The sequence below is a fragment of the Vicia villosa genome, linkage group LG3 (genome assembly GCF_029867415.1).
Source record: "Vicia villosa cultivar HV-30 ecotype Madison, WI linkage group LG3, Vvil1.0, whole genome shotgun sequence".
Lineage (NCBI taxonomy): Eukaryota > Viridiplantae > Streptophyta > Magnoliopsida > Fabales > Fabaceae > Vicia > Vicia villosa.
In genome coordinates, this window is record NC_081182.1 from 129,968,078 (window position 1) to 129,986,983 (window position 18,906).

Genomic DNA, 18,906 nt, shown 5'->3' on the forward strand with positions numbered 1-18,906 from the left:
GATGATTTTCCTTTACCACATATTGACATGTTGGTGGACAGTACAGCAAAATCCAAATTTTTCTTATTCATGGACGGATTTTCGGGATACAACCAAATCAAGATGGCACCTGAAGACAGGCAGAAAACAGCTTTCATCACCCTGGGGAACGTTCTGCTACCGCGTTATGCCTTTTGGACTAAAGAACACAGGGGCAACATATCAAAGAGCCATGACTACACTTTTCCACGACATGATGCATAAGGAAGTGGAAGTCTATGTGGATGACATGATTGCCAAATCAGAAAATGAGAAAGATCATATACAGAATCTGACAAAGTTATTTCAACGCTTACAGAAGTTTCAGCTTCGCCTAAACCCCAACAAGTGTACTTTTGGTGTCTACTCAGGAAAACTCCTTGGTTTCATTGTTAACAAACGAGGAATTGATGTGGATCCAGACAAAGTCAAAGCAATTCAAGAAATGCCTTCGCCCAGATCCGAGAAACAAGTTAGAGGATTTCTTGGACGTCTGAATTACATCTCGAGATTCATATATCTCATGACAGCAACTTGTGCTCCAATTTTCAAACTTCTACGGAAAAATCTAAGTTGCGTTTGGACAGACGATTGTCAGAAAGCGTTCGACAGCATTAAGGAATATCTGCTCGAACCACCCATTTTGTCTCCTCCAATGGAAGGAAGACCTTTGATAATGTACTTAACTGTATTAGAAGATTCCATGGGTTATGTCCTTGGACAGCAAGACGAGACGAGAAGATAAGAGCATGCCATCTACTACCTGAGCAAGAAATTCACTGACTGTGAATTTCGTTCCTCCATGCTCGAGAAGACCTGTTGTGCCTTGGTCTGGGCTGCCAAGCGTCTCCGCCAGTACATGATTCGACATACTACTTGTTTGATCTCCCATATGGATCCAATCAAGTACATCTTTGAGAAGCCTGCCTTAACCGGGAGAATTGCCCGTTGGCAGATGTTGTTAACAGAATATGACATTGAGTATCACGCACAGAAAGCCGTGAAAGGAAGTATCCTAGCTGAGCACCTGGCTCACCATCCACTTAATGGTCATGAATCAACCAGTTTTTACTTTCCAGACGAGGACGTCATGTACCTCAAGATGAAAGATTACGACGAGCCACTACCAGACGAAGGACCTAAGATAGGATCCCAATGGGGCTTAATCTTTGACGGAGTTGTCAATGCTTATGAACGAGGAATTGGGGCAATCATTGTTACACCTCAAGGTACCCATATTCCATTTACCGCCAGATTAACTTTCAAATGCACAAACAATGAGGCCGGATATGAAGCTTGCATCATGGGTCTCGAATAAGCCGTGGATCTAAGAATCAAACACTTGGATGTATACGGAGATTCTTCTTTGGTCATCAATCAAATCAAAGGAGAATGGGAAACACGCCAACCTGGGCTAATCCCTTACAAAGACTACGCGAGAAGATTATTACCATTCTTCGACAGGGAAGATTTTCATCACATTCCTCGTGAAGAAAATAACTTGGCTGATGCATTAGCCACACTCTCTTCCATGATTAGGATAAATCATTGGAATGACATTCCTCAGATCGATGTTATGCGCCTGGATAAGCCCGCTCATGTTTTCACAGTAGAAGCAATCATCAACGACAAACTGTGGTATCACGATATCAAGAACTTTCTTCAAAGGCAAGAGTACCATCTTGGAACATCAAAGAAAGATAGAAAGACTTTGAGAAAGTTAGCTGGAAGATTCTTTTTGAATGAAGATTTTCTGTACAGGAGAAATTTCGACATGGTTCTGCTCAGATGCGTTGACAAGGAAGAAGCATAAATACTCATGAGAGAAATACATGAAGGTTCCTTTGGTACTCACACCAATGGACACACCATGACAAGGAAAATACTGAGAGCAGGATATTATTGGCTGACGATGGAGTCAGATTGCTACCAGTATGCAAAGAGGTGTCACAAATGTCAGATCTACGCCGATAGAATTCATGTGCCACCATCTCTCCTCAATATACTCTCTAAATGTTGGGCTTTCTGTTCTACCACAATTCATAAGGAGTCTTATTTAGAATAGGTCTTATAGAGATTCTATTCTGAATATAACATGCAATATTTATTGCTTCTGCCCAGAAGTGCTTAGCCATATTGGTTTCATTGATCATGGTTCTGGCCATTTCTTGTAGAGTCCTATTCTTTCGTTCTACAACTCCATTTTGCTGTGGAGTTCTAGGACAAGAGAAATCATGGGCAATACCATTTTCTTTGAAGAACTCCTCAAAGAATCTGTTCTCAAATTCACCACCATGATCACTTATGACCTTTATGATTTTCCACTCCTTCTTAGATTGAATCTGAGTGTAGAATTCAAAGAACACTGAATGAGACTCATCCTTGTGTTTTAAGAACTTTACCCATGTCTAGCGGCTATAATCATCTACGATGCCTAATCCATATTTCTTCCCTCTAACAGATGTTGTTTTGACTGGGCCAAGCAGATCAATGTGCAGAAGTTCTAACGGCCTAGAGGAAGAGACAACATTCTTAGATTTGAATGCAGGTTTGGAAAACTTGCCCTTCTGACATGCTTCACAAAGAGCGTCTGATTTGTATTTTAGATTTGGGAGTCCTCAGACCAGATTTAGTTTGTTAATCTGAGAAATCTTTCTCAAACTAGCATGTCCTAATCTTCTGTGCCAGACCCATTGCTATTCGGAAACAGACATAAGCCAAGTCACCTTCTGCTTCTCAAGATCAGAAAGATCAATCTTATAAATGTTGTTCTTTCTCTTGCCTGTATATAGGATTGAGACATCCTTCTGACTTACAGCCTTGCAAGACTTTTGATTGAAGATTATGTCATAACCATTGTCACTTAATTGACTTATGGACAATAAGTTATGCGTTAATCCTTCTACAAGAAGTACATTAGATATGGAAGGAGAGTTACCAATACTTATGGTTCCAGAGCCAATTATCTTGCCCTTCTGATCTCCTCCAAACTTGACTTCTCCACCAGACTTAAGCACCAGGTCTTGGAACATAGACCTTCTTCCCGTCATGTGTCGCGAGCACCCAGAGTCCAGGTACCATGACATGTTGTGCTTTGTCTTCTTTGCTGCCAAGGATATCTGCAATAGAAATTATCTTCTCCTTAGGTACCCACAACTTCTTGGGTCCTTTCTTGTTAGTTTTCCTCAAGTTCTGATTGAACTTGGATTTAGCATAATAAACAATAGGAGGTACAACATGATATTCTTTAGGTTTAGCAGCATGATATTTTCTAGGTTGTGTCACATGCTTCTTAGTGTGTGTAACATGAAAGCTTTTGGCATGTGAAGTGATCCTAATATCATGTGAGTGACCATATTTGAACTGATCATACAATGGCTTGTATGTGATTTTCATATCAACTACAGGTTCAAATTTGTGTGGGGTATCACCCTCATAGCCAACGCCAATCCTTTTGTTTCCAGAAACACCATATATCATAGAAGCAAGATGACTTCTGCCAATACTTCTAGATAAGAACTTTCTGAAGCTCGAGTCATATTCTTTCAGAATATGATTGAGACTAAGAATGGATTTTTCTGATCCAGAAGGAGATCCAATACCTTTGGATAATTTTAAAACTTTTTCCTTCAGTTCAAAATTTTCCTCTTCCAGCTTCTTAGTTTCAGAATCAAATAACTTTTTCAGATTTTTGTATTTGATACTAAGATGAGCCTTGAGTTCCAGAAGTTCTGTTAAACTGGAAACTAACTCTTCTCTAGATAGTTCAGAAAATACCTCTTCAGGATCTGATTCTGATGCAGATTCTGATCCATCATTAACTGTGGCCATCAGTGCAATGTTTGCCTGCTCGCCTTCAGAGTCTGATTCTGATTCTGAATCTGAATCATCCCATGTTTCCATAAGACCTTTCTTCTTATGAAACTTCTTCTTGGGATTCTCCTTCTGAAGTTTTGGACACTCATTCTTGTAGTGACCAGGCTCATTGCATTTATAGCATGTGACCTTCTTCTTGTCAGATCTTCTTCTTCCAGAAGATTCTCCACGTTCAGGCTTCTTAGAACTTTTGAAGTTCTTGAACTTCCTATGCTTTCTCTTCCAGAGTTGGTTTACCCTTCTGGAGATCATGGACAGATCATCTTCTTCTTCTGATTCTGATTCTTCAGAATCTTCTTCTTCAGCCTGAAAAGCGTTAGTGCATTTTTTATAATTAGATTTTAATGCAATAGACTTACCTTTCTTCTGAGGTTCATTAGCATCCAGCTCAATTCCATGACTCCTCAGAGTACTGATCAATTCTTCAAGAGAGACTTCATTCAAATTCTTGGCAATCTTGAAAGCAGTCACCATAGGACCCCATCTTCTTGGCAAGCTTTTGATGATCTTGACATGATCAGCCCTTGTGTATCCCTTGTCAAGAACTCTTAATCCAGCAGTTAGCGTTTGAAATCTTGAGAACATCTTCTCAATGTTTTCATCATCCTCCATTTTGAAGGCTTCATATTTTTAGATCAAGGCAAGAGCTTTAGTCTCCTTGACTTGGGCATTTCCTTCATGAGTCATTTTCAATGATTCATATATGTCATAGGCAGTTTCCCTGTTAGATATCTTCTCATATTCAGCATGAGAGATAGCATTCAGCAAAACAGTCCTACACTTGTGATGATTTTTAAATTGCTTCTTCTGATCAATATTCATCTCTTGTCTTGAGAGCTTTACACCACTAGCTTTCACTGGATGTTTGTAACCATCCACCAGTAGATCCCATAAGTCACCATCTAGACTAAGAAAGTAACTTTCAAGTTTATCTTTCCAATATTCAAAGTTTTCACCATCGAATATTGGTGGTCTAGTATAACCATTGTTACCATTTCCATTATGTTGCTCAACAGAGCCAGATGTAGATGTATGTGTTGGATCTTCACCAGCCATCTTGACTTAAGCGTTTTTCTCTTCCTGAATCTTTTCTAAACACAGTTAAGTGCTTGCACCTTAGAACCGACGCTCTGATGCCAATTGAAGGATAGAAAAACACTTAGAAAGGGGGGGTTGGAATAAGTGTAGCTTAAAAACTCTTAAGATAAAAACAAGTTGCACAATGATTTTTATCCTGGTTCGTTGTTAACTAAACTACTCCAGTCCACCCCCTTGGAGTGATTTACCTCACCTGAGGATTTAATCCACTAATCACACAAGATTACAATGGTTTTCCACTTAGATAACCTCTTAGTCTTCTAGAGTATTCTGATCACAACCTGATCACTCTAGGAACACAATGCATAGATACCCTCTAAGACTTTCTAGAGAATCCGATCACAACTTGATCTCCTCTAGTTCTTACAAATGAATGTAAACAAATTCTTGTAAGAGTTACAATGCTTCTTAATAAGCTATTATCACTACTGTGATTTTTCTCTTAAGTTTAAGTTTAATCCCACTAAGATATTACAACAGTAATGAAGTGAGGTTGAAGATGAAGTTTGAGAGCTTTTAGAATTTGATAGCGTTTCTGTATGTTTGCGCAAAGTGTTGTATTCAGCTTCTCATCAGAACTTCTATTTATAGGCGTTTGAGAAGATGACTGTTGGGGAGCATTTAATGCGTTGCGTGATCCGTACAACATTGCATTTAATGTTTCACTCTTTTGTCAACTACCTCGAGCCTTGCTTTTGCTGTGTCTACTGACGTTGCCTTTAATAGCTTTTAACGTTCCTTTTGTCAGTCAGTGTAGCCTGCCATCTTGTTCTTGCTTCTGATCTGATGTTTGTGTGAACAACATTTGAATATCATCAGAGTCAAACAGCTTGGTGCAGAGCATCTTCTTGTCTTCTGACCTTGAAGTGCTTCTAGCGTGATACCATGAGAACTTCAGTGCTTCTGCTTCTAATCTCAAGTTCTTCTTATGCTTCAATAGACTATGTTCTGATTCTGCTTGACCATCTTCTGATGTCTTGTGAGAGAATGTTCTGATCTTGCATACTTGAACCTTCTGAGACAGTGCTTCTTGCGCTGATTTTGTGCATACTCTTTGTATATTTCCTGAAATGGAAATTGCATAGAATTAGAGTACCACATTATCTCAAACAAAATTCATATACATTGCTATTATCAAAACTAAGAATATTGATCAGAACAAATCTTGTTCTAACAGATGTATCCTACATGGAATCCCATCCGTGACGAGTCATCCGAACTAAATCGGGAACGGAGTGACATTGCCTACATGGCGTCACAACCCCGTCATCATCCATACGCAATATGGGTTCCGCAAGTGCGAAAACGCCTAATGGACTACATAAGCCTTGTGGCGTAGCCTATGTGGCACCACTAGAGGTGAGTTATCCGGGTGATATTGCCTATGTAGAATCACCACTCTACCATACCAAGAACGCCAAGTGTATTCCACAAGTGAGAAAACGCCATTAAGACTCTCACAAGTACACTTGCAATGATAGCTCAGATGTGTTCTATCGTACCATGAACGCTCGATGTATTCCGCAAGTGAGACACGCCCCATAGACTGTCACAAGTACATCCGCAATGGTACATCCAATAATAGCCCTTACGGCACGCGACTTACCACCTAGTATTGGCCCACTTCGATTCTAGCATACACTACATGTCAAACGTTAAATCACACAATACATCCAATCCCGAGTGTTTAACCGAAACAAGGGGAAGCAATATCTATCATGATTCATCATATGTAATTGTACATACGGTCAACGGATGCTTAATAATAGTCAGAGAGGAGCCCGGTTCTGATTAGAGACCAAAACTGCACTCGGGGGAAAGAAGAATAAAGTTCTGCTCAGCACCGTCCGCTTAGCGGGCTGCTAGCGGGCTTTCTAGTGGCGGAGCTTAAATGTTCTTCCGCTTAGGAGACTCGCAATTCTCTAGAATCACAAACAGCATCCGCTAAACGACCTTTGTCCGCTTAGCGGAGTAGCGATTTCTCAGAAAAACGCAGAACAAACCAGTTCTGCCAAGGGTGATCCAAACCCTCCCATTTCACCAAAATGTGACGATTAACAACATATATAACCAGATTTTAACATATATAAACAATATTGATCATTATGAACATGTTATTTGTTAAGGATTTATGGATTAAACTCAAAACCCTAAATCCCTAATTTCTCCCAAACATTAGACCCCAAGTTGTTAGAACAATAATTGTTCTGATCAATATTCTGTGTTTTGATGATAACATTATATATGAATTTTGTATAAGATAATGTGCTACTCTTATCCTTTGCATTTTCCATTTCAGGAAATATATAAAGAGTATGCACAAATCAACACTCAGAAGCAGCTGACTTAGAAGGTTCTAGATGGCTTCATCAGAACATGCTCTGGCAAGACATCAGAAAATGGTCAAGCAGAATCAGAACATGAACTGTAAAGCATCAGAAGAACATGAAGTCAGAAGCATAAGCTCTGAAGCTCTGATGGTATCACGCTCAAAGCTCTTCAAAGTCAGAAGACAAGAAGATGCTCTGCACCAAGCTGTTGACTCTGATATTCAAACGTTGTTTATCTACAAATCTGAGTCCAGAAGAAAGTACAAGACGACAGGCTATTAAGTTTAATCTCTGACTAACAAAAGGAACGTTAGAAGCTACAAAAGGAAAAGTCAGTAAAAGCAGCTAAAGCAAGGCTCGAGGTAGTTGACAAAAGTGTGAAACATTAAATGCAGTGTTGTACTATTCACGCAAAGCATTAACTGCACCCCAACGATCATTTCCTCTCAATGCCTATAAATAGAAGTTCTGATCAGAAGCAAACTAGAACACTTGTGCAAATATAATGAAACACTGTCAAATTCAAAAGCCTACGAACTTCATCTTCAACCTCACAAACTCTTGTAATATTTTTAGTGAGTGTTAAGTTTAGAACTTAAGAGAAATATCACAGTTGTGATTACAGCTTTATTAGAAGCAATCTATACTCTTGTAAACATTTTTTTACATTGTTTGTAAAATGTTCTTAGGGTGATCAAGTTGTGATCTGTAGACTCTAAAAGAATTCCAAGAGTGATCAAGTTGTGATCTGTATACTCTAGAATACTTAGAAGGTTTCTAAGTGGATAACCATTGTAATCAGTTGGATTAGTGGATTAAATCCTCAGTTGAGGTAAATCACTCTAAGGGGGTGGACTGGAGTAGTTTGGTTAACAACGAACCAAGATAAAAATAATTGTGTTCATTGTTTTTTATCTTCCAAGTTTTTGAGATACACTTATTCAATCCCCCCTTTCTAAGTGTTTTTCTATCATTCACAAGTATCTAACTATGGACTCACCTTAGAGTTGGAATAGATGACACGATCGAACGATTAGAGCACAAAAACAAGGGATGGAGCTGAGTTTTGGTTGCATGCAAGGCTTGAGATGGAGTTGGTCTTCTTCCTTTCCTCTCTTCCTTTCACGCTTCTTTCTTTTTCCTTCTCTAAACCACAAAATTCTGCTTTGGACAAGGGAAAATGAGGAACCAAACAAACCCTTATTCTTATTTAAGTGTGGAAATGAGCAAACTACCCTCATTGTTACTAATTGGCATAATTAATATGATTAACCTATTAGCATGAATGTGTATCAAATTTGACCATTACTCATATCAATTAAGTTAGAATTAGTAATTGGACAATTATAATACCGGATATTACATAATGATACCTGAATGAGTAACTTCAAATTCAAGATTTTCGCCTCTAAAAATGGAGGTCTTGATCGTGTCCAGGACTGTTCTAGAAGGTTTCTTTTGATCTGAATAGCTTCAATGATCCCTAAGGATTCTTTCTGGGCAGCTAAATTGGATTGAACACTCCTCCTTCTTCAAACACCAGTCCACCTACACACAAAAAACGTTATGGCTAGAAAACATAGTTCTAGGTGTTACAGATCAGTATTAAGCACTTGGATAGCTTCTATGTGCAATATAGATGGTATCTGAAACAAGAGGCCTCAAAACACACGAGTAAATTTCAAAATCCAAACTTTGGTTCAAAGTGACACTTTAATGAAATTTTGAATGGTGATATTCTGTTCGAGGAGTTTGGAAAGTGTTTGGAGGTTATGGATAGCTTCTATATGATTAATAGAAACTATTGGAAAGGCTAATTTGGTTTGGAAGTTTTTGGTTTGGATTTTAGCTAGTGATGAGCTTAAATGAAGCTTTAATGGAGTGAAAATGGTGAATTTTGGTTAAGGGACCTTTGAGAGGTTAAGGAAGGTACGGAAACCTTCTAAATGATGTTTAGAAGTTATCTAAATCTTTGGTTGATACCCAGAACTTGTGGAACTCAAAATCACTATGAAAATGCAAAGATTGAGAAAATGAGAATTTCAAGTTAGGTAGTAACTTGGAGAATTCTGGTGTAATTGATCAAGGGAGTGATGCCCTCTATTTATAGGCAATATTTAGGGTTTGTGGAGGGAAAAAATTCAGAAGTTTGAAGCTCACATGTGACCCTTGTACCACCTTTCTTATTTGTGAAGTTATGTGAAAATTTAGATTCCAATGGCAAGGTACAAGTTCAAGCATGCTTCCATGACTTTATTCTGAGTTTGGAGAGGTTGCTTGTGATGTTTAATTTAGTTTTGGTGCAGAGGAGACATGGGAGAAGCTCAAGGAGAGTGGACTTTATGCATAAAGCCTCTGTTTCAAAATGGATGTGTGATCTTTATGCCATTAATGGAATGACCACTTGGATAATGTCTTAAACACTTAGATTATAGCTCAAAATCAAGTGTTATCTTCTGATTATGGTGCTTTGAACAAGTTATATGGGCTGCATTAAAGGAATCTTTGCATTTGAAATGGTTTTGGTTCATAACTTCTTCATCTTCATTCTTGAATTCAAGTGTTCATGGTGCCTTCTTCACAAAATCATATCTCATTGATCAAGCCATGGATTTTCATGCTACTTATCTCTTTGGAAAACCCTTTCTACACACTTCAGTTCACTTGTTGAAAATTTCCTCAAACTCTTTTTAGATCATGGAGAAAAAAGGCCATAAAAAACTAGGTGAAAACACTTAGAATTTTTCGAAGTTTTTTTGAACATAAACCTTCTTAATCCAAAATCTCTCAAAACAATCACTTTTAGCCAAAGGTTGTATTATGATAAGTTGTTTGTTTTGCCAAGATCTACAATTTTCATGTTTGGAGATTTTTGAGTTTGTAGGCAAAATTTGAAGTTCCAAAATTAGGTTAAAAATCACTAAAAACCCTAATTTTAACTTTTGTTTACTTTTTGATTGTTGATGAATTATTTGAATTTTCTTTGATCAAATGTCTTCAATATCCATATGATGATGATTTGTATCCTTATTATAATGTGAACTTGGAGGTGATTGATCTTGCATTGAGCCATCCCTAGACTTTGATATTTATTAGAGAATCATAGGATAATGTTGAATTTCTTTGTGGGTCTCAAAAACCTAATTTTCTCAACTACTTCTTGATCAATCTCCTGTCTTGGGACACAAGCAACAAACAACAACTTTTTTGTATTTTGGGTTAACAAATGATAAATGCATGATGATTATGATGACAATGATGATCCTAATGTTTAAGCTATGGTGGGATCTCAATGGTCAAAAATTGGGGTACAACATCATGGTGCGTGTTCCGGTAGATTTCGTGTTGGAGGTGACGATGGAGGTCAAAATTGATGGTACGATTTTCACTATTTATTTGAGGGAGGACATATTCGGCCCAAGGATTAGTGCTCCGTGACAAGCAACGGCGGCGAAAACATGTAGCGAAGACATGGATTCTGCCTTGGATCGGAGTGCAGCATGAGAAGTAAAGGGATGGTTTGACAAAGATTCATCCTCTTCAATGGAAACCAATCTTCCAATGTCGGAGATCGAGACGATGGAGGCAGGTATCGTTATTTACCCAAAGGATTATAGAAAGGGTCCCTCTATTTTCAATGATGGTGATTTTTCCGAACTACTAAAGGTGTTATATGCTAAAGGCATTTTTGAAATGGCAATTATGAATTCTCAAGGGGTTTCATGTCAGCCTGAGATTTATGTCGTACCTAGAAGGATAAAGGGTGTGTTGTCGTGTTCGGGGGAGACTAACACCATGAAGGTGGGCCCGATTTTTTTTGCTGAAAAAGACTCCAACTCAACATATGTGAGTCGTAGCATTGTAACAGGTCCCACTTGTTGCACCCCAAAATTTGCCCATTTATTTATACTCATTTGGCTTTCATACCCCATTCATGTGCACACTTCATCTAGGTCGTCCATCCATTACTTTCATCCATATCATGGTTATTGTTCATAAATTGATAAGGAAAAGAGCTTATGCTGAAGAAATTCCTCATAAAAAAGGAGAAGATTGGAAGTCTGATTGTATGGCATCATTCCCAGTGAAGTCCTCCTGAAATCAGGATTTCATCATCTCCAAGTCAAAGCTTCGATTAAAAAGATACAGTCTCCAAGTTCATAAGGCCATCCAAAGTAGGGTTTTGACCAAAGTCAAACCTGTTGACTTTTTGGTCAGCATTTAATCAGGAGAGAATTTTTTAGTATGAAGATATGGTTATCCGGAAGAAGCATTTACTGGATTTCGTTGGTTGAAGATTGATTGAAATTGAATGGAAAGCTAATTAATCGAGAAAATTCATCTTGAACTGGAAAAGTCAAACAGTTGAATTTTTTGGTCAAAGTCAGGGTTATTTCTCGAATATTGACTTTTAGTGAAAAATCAGTCAAAGAAAGTCCAAGATATAAATAAAATCGAGAGTTTGATAAATTTCCAAAAATAAAATAAGAAATTTCCAACACTTAGAAAAATCTTGAAGCCTTTGGAATTGGTTGAGGAGTCTAAACATGTTGACACACACTAATCCTCAAAGGCATTTTTTGGAACAATTTCCAACATCAAAGTTGTTCCTCCCATGGAGGAGAACAACTTTGTAGTTGGTCACTTTTATATTTGAAGTTTGGATCAAAAGTTATTGAGGATTAAAGTTGAACATTTTCATTGGAATACAAGTTAAATGGCAAGGCAAAATCCTGGGCAGCGTGACACATTTGATAAAACGCATGGTGTTCCATTTTCCAATTGAGTTTCAGGGAATCCTAAAGATCTTTTGAAGGCATTCCTGAGGCCTTTCCATTCTTTGCCATGCCCTCTACCCAACAAGACCAAAACCAAGTAAATTGGATGTGTATTGAATCATTTATGGAGCCTTAAAGTCATGACTTCACAAGTCTTATTTTGGCCAAGACAAAGGCATGTTTCCAGGGCCAGCGTAAGCATTTAATCGATCACATGGTAGGCCATTTTTAAAGACAATTCTAAGGAGCTACAAGCATCTCTTTGATTCAAGAAGAATATGAAATTATTCTCCCTCATGTGTTCTATCCAACAAGCTAAGGATCAATAGTTTTGGTCGGGTTTTGGTTGAAATACGAAACCTCAAAGTCATGTCGTTGGGAAGCGCATTTGAACAAAATCCTCAAGCCAGAACAGAGTCACGCGTGCGTGCGAGGATTAGTGTGTGTCAACATGTTTAGGGCCATTTTTCTTGCATTCCCAAGCATCATTTCCAGATAAGCCCAAAAGAAAAATTGTTCTTTTCATAGAGGACTACAACTTTCTAGTGGGAGGTTTTCTTATTGGAAGCATGGATTAAGAGACACAAGAGCCTAAAGTTAAAGATCTAATGTTGATCGAAACAAAAATTCTGACAGGTTTCTTGAAACACTTCAAACATATCGAACACCTTCCAAGTCATCTTCATGGTAACTTTTGAAGGCTTTACAGTCATCATTTCAAATGCATGCAACGTGAATTTTATTCTCCTATAGTCCCTCCTTTGCATTGACACTAAGATTGGTTGAAGCATAGTAATATAGCTCAATTTATATGGATATGAAGTTGATGAGGAAACACGAGTTCAACCTCGAAATACATGTTGCAGTTGCGTTATTAACATATGAAGAAAGCATTTTATTACACAGGAACCATAGCATCATGCGCATATATAATAAGCATGTCATTTGCATTACTATAAAGAAGCCATGCATCATTGCTGCAACATGAAAGCATGAGGAAAGATTCTCTACATTTTCACTCGCCATAACACCACTACGTACCACACTCCTTGTTCAATATAAAACCAAAACCACACGTATCATATTTTTTTCACTTGAAGATTCCATTTTTTCAGTTTCCACTCTCTCTTCTCTCCACTCTTCATCTCTCTCAACACTCACCTTCTCTTTAACCAACTCAACAAACCCACAACAAACTCTAACAGAATCTCAACCAACTCTCTAACCGTCACCACCTTCATCATGAACCTCAATTCTTTTTCATCGTCATCTTCAAGCTTCACACACTCTTCATCTCCGTTCTAGATCCTCATCACCTTCTCCATCTGAATTCGCTGTGCATCATTGATATTGTGGCCAGAAGTCTCAAGAAAGATCCTCTTTGATTCACATCGTTCCTGTGTTCGTCTCTCCAAATCAATTATCGGCTTCGTGTGCTTATTATCAAAGTTCAGAGGAATAGAGGAAGCTTTGCAAAGTTCTCTTTTCTCGCTTACGTGGCGTGCTACAGTTGGTTCTTATTCCCAGCTCTTTTACTTTTTGTCTTATTATCATCATTAAACTATCATGTGGTGTGTTTTGATTGGGCTAAATGAATTTTTTTGTCCTTAGTGACTTAAGTTTGAGTTGCCCAGTTGATATGTTAGATTCCCATGTTACGTTAAATGGAACCATAGTGTAAGGGTAATACACATGCAAAATGAATAAAAATGTGGAAAATAAAAGGTGATGGATCAAGATTGGTAATTGGGCCTTAGCGCAGCGCTTTTCACACAGCCCTATTATGGGCCCAGACGCAATACACTAGGATTTAGTTCATTGATCAATTACTGATACACCCCCTGCGTGCCCTAAATTCTCTTTTATTTCAATTTTGTTTCTCCTCTAACTTTTGATTCATGAACCAATTTTAATTGAAATAAAAAATAAATAAAAATGCATTTTAGATAGAATTTTATGTTTAGATGATTTTAGTATTTTTGTATATTTTTAGAAATTGTTTTGCTATTTTTAATAAATCTTTTTCTTAGATATGTTCATATTTCTTTCATGTTTTGATAGGTTTCACAAAATAATTTGTTTTAATGCCTTAGGAATAGAATTAAATTGCAATTTTCTTTATGGAATCAGTAGACTCATGTGTCATGTGGTGTATAAAGAAATGAAAGTTCAATTCTATGTTTTGGTTAGGTTTTCATTAGGTTTTCTATACCCGATTAGTGTGTATTTCAATGTGGTTAACCATGTGAAATTAGCCTATAATTTGGCTTGCATTTATGCAATAGCCTTGGTTTCTTTTGGTATATACTATTAGAGATGTTTAAAAAGGTACTAAGACCTGAAGTAGAATTTTAAATCTTTTTTCTTCTATTTTTACTTGAATTTCCTTTTTGTATATAATTGTTTTGTTTAGTATTTCCTTGTAAATAATTTCATTTGATTGACATAGGGATAGAATTTTATTATAATCTTAGTATACTTCCCTTATATGTTAAGTAGAAATTAAAATAACTTAGATTAGGTTATTAGATTTAGTTCCCTCTTTCATTCTTTTTTTTTTCAACATTAAAACACTAATAAATAAAGATGCGAATCACACTTTACAAGAAGTGAGAGAGAAATGAGTGGGATTTATTCCCTAATCTGTTTCTCAATCACTTAGTGGGAGAGAAATGAGTGGGATTCATTCCCTAATATGTTTCTCGATCACTATATAATGAGAGAGAAATGAGTGGGATTCATTCCCTAATCTGTTTCTCGATCATTATACATTTTTAGGTGATTCAAATCGCAAAGTAAATCCCCTTAAAAAATATTCAACCAAAAACATTTAAAACACCTAATAAAGGCTCAAATTAAAACAAAGTGACGAAGTGGTGCGAAACCTTGTATTGGGTTTTGTTCATCATGTAGTTACGTAAAAAACACAAACCCAAGTTCATTCAGCTGCTTAAAAACAAGTTAAGTCCAGTCCAGAAATAGGCGTGTAAGTCTCCAAAGGTCGAGCATCGTGGATTGTGACCTTAACCTCTGTTCAACTAAAAAACACAAAACAGATGGAAAATATTGAGCCGAACTACGGTAGCTCTGATTCCTAGTAAGGGATACGTAGGCATTGGGTCGCGGGGCCTAAGCGAGCACACTTGTAAATAATTCTTTCTTTTCCCCGTATTTCTTTTGCATGCATTCGCATTTAGATCTAGACGTAGTTTACACCATTTAAATAGAAACAACCATAGGTGGATACCATCGAGTATGATGGGCGTGAGGGGTGCTAACACCTTCCCCTTGCGTAACCGACTCCCGTACCCTATTGTCTGGTCAAAAAACCTTGTTCTTATTCGAGTTAGGTTTCCTGGTATTCCTTTCCCGCGATGGGATAAATATATTAGTGGCGGCTCTGATCCATTTTTTGCGGTAGCGACACCACTAATAGGGGCAATCCTGGAACTTTAGTTAGGGTGTCTAAATACCTTAAATTTAAAAACGTTAATGATTTATGTGGGCCAAATAAAAGTTTCTTTCACAAGGCCAAACAAAAGAAGATAAGCAAAAGGAGGCCTTGTAACATCATAGTCACGGCAGGAGCACAAGGAAAGCATTTTAATTCTCTACAACACATCAGAGGTTTCGTGTCTCAACCTTTATCTTCTTCTTTTCTTAGAGACGAAATTCACAGGGAGAATTCTGCTCAATCAGATATCATGAGATGCAACAATCGTGACTAGGACAATTTTACGAATGGTGGAGGCGAAAAATTATGCAGAGCGATTGCAACACTCGGTGCCGCTTGCGGTACTACGAACAAGGATTTCACGAGCCTCGTGGAGGAAATGGAAATACCAGAGAAGCGTAGGTTGGATTCAGGGAAGCCGGATAGATCGATATCTCAATGATCATAGGATCACTTAATATTAGAGGAGGCGGTAGTTGGATTAAGAGGAGGATACTATGTTACATCATTGGTAAAGGGAAGGCTGACTTGTTCTTAATTCCGAAAACTAAATTAGGTTTCATCTCAGAAGCTATGGCAGGCTATTTTTGGGGAAAAGGAGAAGTTGGTTTTTCGTTTTATGCTTCTAACGAAGCATCTAATGGGCTTTTGATCTTATGGAATCCTGGTTCTATGGAGGTGATCAGCAACTTCAAAGGTGACGGATACTTAGGGATCAAGGTTAGATGGAAGAATTTTATTTATTACATTGTCAACATTTATTCTTCTTGCTCGATTGTTGAGAAACATATCTTATGGAAGAGATTATTGGATCTTAAATTGGTAGGAGGGGACGGAGAATGGATATTTGGTGGGGATTTTAACGCTGTTAAGAATAAAGGGGAATGTAGGGGCTGTTCGGTTGTTCAGCACCGAAGAGAATGGCATGAATTTTCAGAGTTTATAGACTGAAGTGGTTTAATTGATATTCCTTGCTGTGGGAAGAAATTCACATGGTTCAGTGGCGATGGAAATTCTAAAAGTCGGATCGACCGTTTTCTAGTGGCGGACGCTATTGTAGTTAGATGGGGGGAGGTTGGGCAACTCATCGATTGTAAGGACATCTCAGATCAATGCCCGATATGGATGATGGTGGAAAAGTCGAATTGGGACCCTAAACCGTTTAAGTCAAATAATGAATGGTTTTCTCACAAAGAATTCTTGTCGTTTGTTGAAAGAGAATGGTTAGCTTTGCCGGTAGAAGGCAGGGGAGACTATGTGCTTAAAGAGAAATTAATATTGTTAAAATATAGACTCAAGTGGTGGAACATTAATAGTTTTTGAAGAATGGGTTTGGAGATTGATGAAGGGATGAAGGAGATGAATGAATTGGATGAATGGGAAGAAGGTACCAATTTGATAACGGATCAAGAGGAAGTCACAACTAAAAGGAAAAAAGCTAGTTGCAAGTTTTGGTTGAATTTGAAGATCATGGAGAACATGCTTATCCAAAACTCGAGATTGAAATGGCTAAACGAAGGAGACAACAACAATAATTTCTTCCATTCGATTATGAAATCTAGTAGGCGGCTAAATCACATTGGTCCAATCATGACTCGATCGGGCATTGCTGATTCGGTGGAGGGGATAAAAGAGGAGGTCATGAAAGAGGATTTTGTAAGATGCTTCTCTTATTTTCATTCTTACCCCTTACTGTCAAGGTCATCTGTTTCTTCTTTTTTAACTTTGATACCTAAGTCCTCGAATCCCTTGGGGTTAGATGATTATAGGCTGATTTGCCTTGTGGGTGGCATATATAAAGCTATTTCTAAGCTCTTGGCTTCTAGAATCAAGTTGGAGTGTTAGTTGCAAACGAGGTAGTGGATTACGCCAAAAGGGAATGGAAGGAATGTTTACTTTTCAAGGTGGATTTTGAGAAAGCTTATGACAAAGTGAATTGGAATTATCTTAGATTCATTCTCAAGAACATGGGTTTCAATGAGAGGTGGATGCGGTGGATGGAGGCGTTGATATTTTTAGTGGAATGTTGGTTCTTGTTAACGGAAGCCCTACTAAGCAGTTTCCGGTCGAGAGGGGATTGAGACAAGGAGATCCTCTTTGTCCTTTTCTTTTTGTTCTAGCCACAGATGGTCAAAGGAGCTTGGGGAGTAAGGCGGTTGAAAATAGAGACTTCTCGGGTTTCCCCATCAAAGGGAGTTGTTTGATTGATATTCTTCAATTCACCGACGATACTATTTTGGTGGGAGACGGCAGTTGGAACCACCTTCTGGCTATTAAAGCGATTTTGAAAGGTTTCGAAATGGTTTTCGGCATGGGGATTAATTTTCGTAAGAGTAAGCTCATAGGCATAAATATTCCTTCGAATAGGGTGGATATAGCTTCGGCGTTCCATGGTTGTCAAAAGGAAAGTTCGTACTTTGTTTTTCTCGGCATCCCTATTGGTTCCAATCCTAGAAGTTTGTCTTTGTGGAGAGGTCTTCTTCAAAGGTGAAGAAACGGTTCGAAGAGTGGAAGGGGAGGTTCCTTAGCATTGGAGGTAGATTAACTCTTCTAAAAATGGTGTTGACTAGCCTTTCTATTTTTAAGCTTTCATTTAACAAAGCTATGCCATTTTCGTCAAGAAGTTTAAAAAGATTCAAAGCGACTCTCTTTGGAGTGGGGTGGAGGAGAGAAGAAGAATTCATTGGGTTAGTTGGAGAGATGTTTGTCTTCCGGTAGATAAAGGGGGCTCGCGCTGAAAAGGATTGATGATATCAACGCCGCGCTTCTCCAAAAGTGCAGGTGGAGGATTTTGGAGAATTTAGACTCTTTGTGGTATAACGTATTAAAGTCGTGTTTCGACGATATCAATTTGTTAATGGCTAACGTTGATGGTCTTAGCCGGAAGGGCGGTAAGGACTCGTTATGGTGGAGAGATTTAATTATTATTGTTGTGAAAAATTCGGAGAATTTTTTACGGATAATTATCGTTTCAACATAGGCAACGGTTTCACAACTTCATTTTGGTTTAGCAATTGGACGGGGAATCTCAGTTTTAGCGCTCGCTTTCCGCTGCTCTTTTCTTTTTCAGGTTTGAAATACGCTGCTATTGCGAGTATGGGAGGCTGGTCCACCACCGGTTGGCAGTGGGGCAACTTGGGCCTTCCAAACGTTTTCCCGCAGCTGGCTGTTGGCGATATATTGCTGCAGAATTCGGTTCTCGCGCAACAGGAGCCTGCTGTCCAGCTGCAGCAGTTATTCGACATCCTGAGTCATTTCGATCCGGTGGCAAACGAGAGGGGCACGGTATTATGGAGAGCGACTCTGGATGGTATTTTCTCTGTCAGTAGCTTTTTTCAACTGTTGACTACGT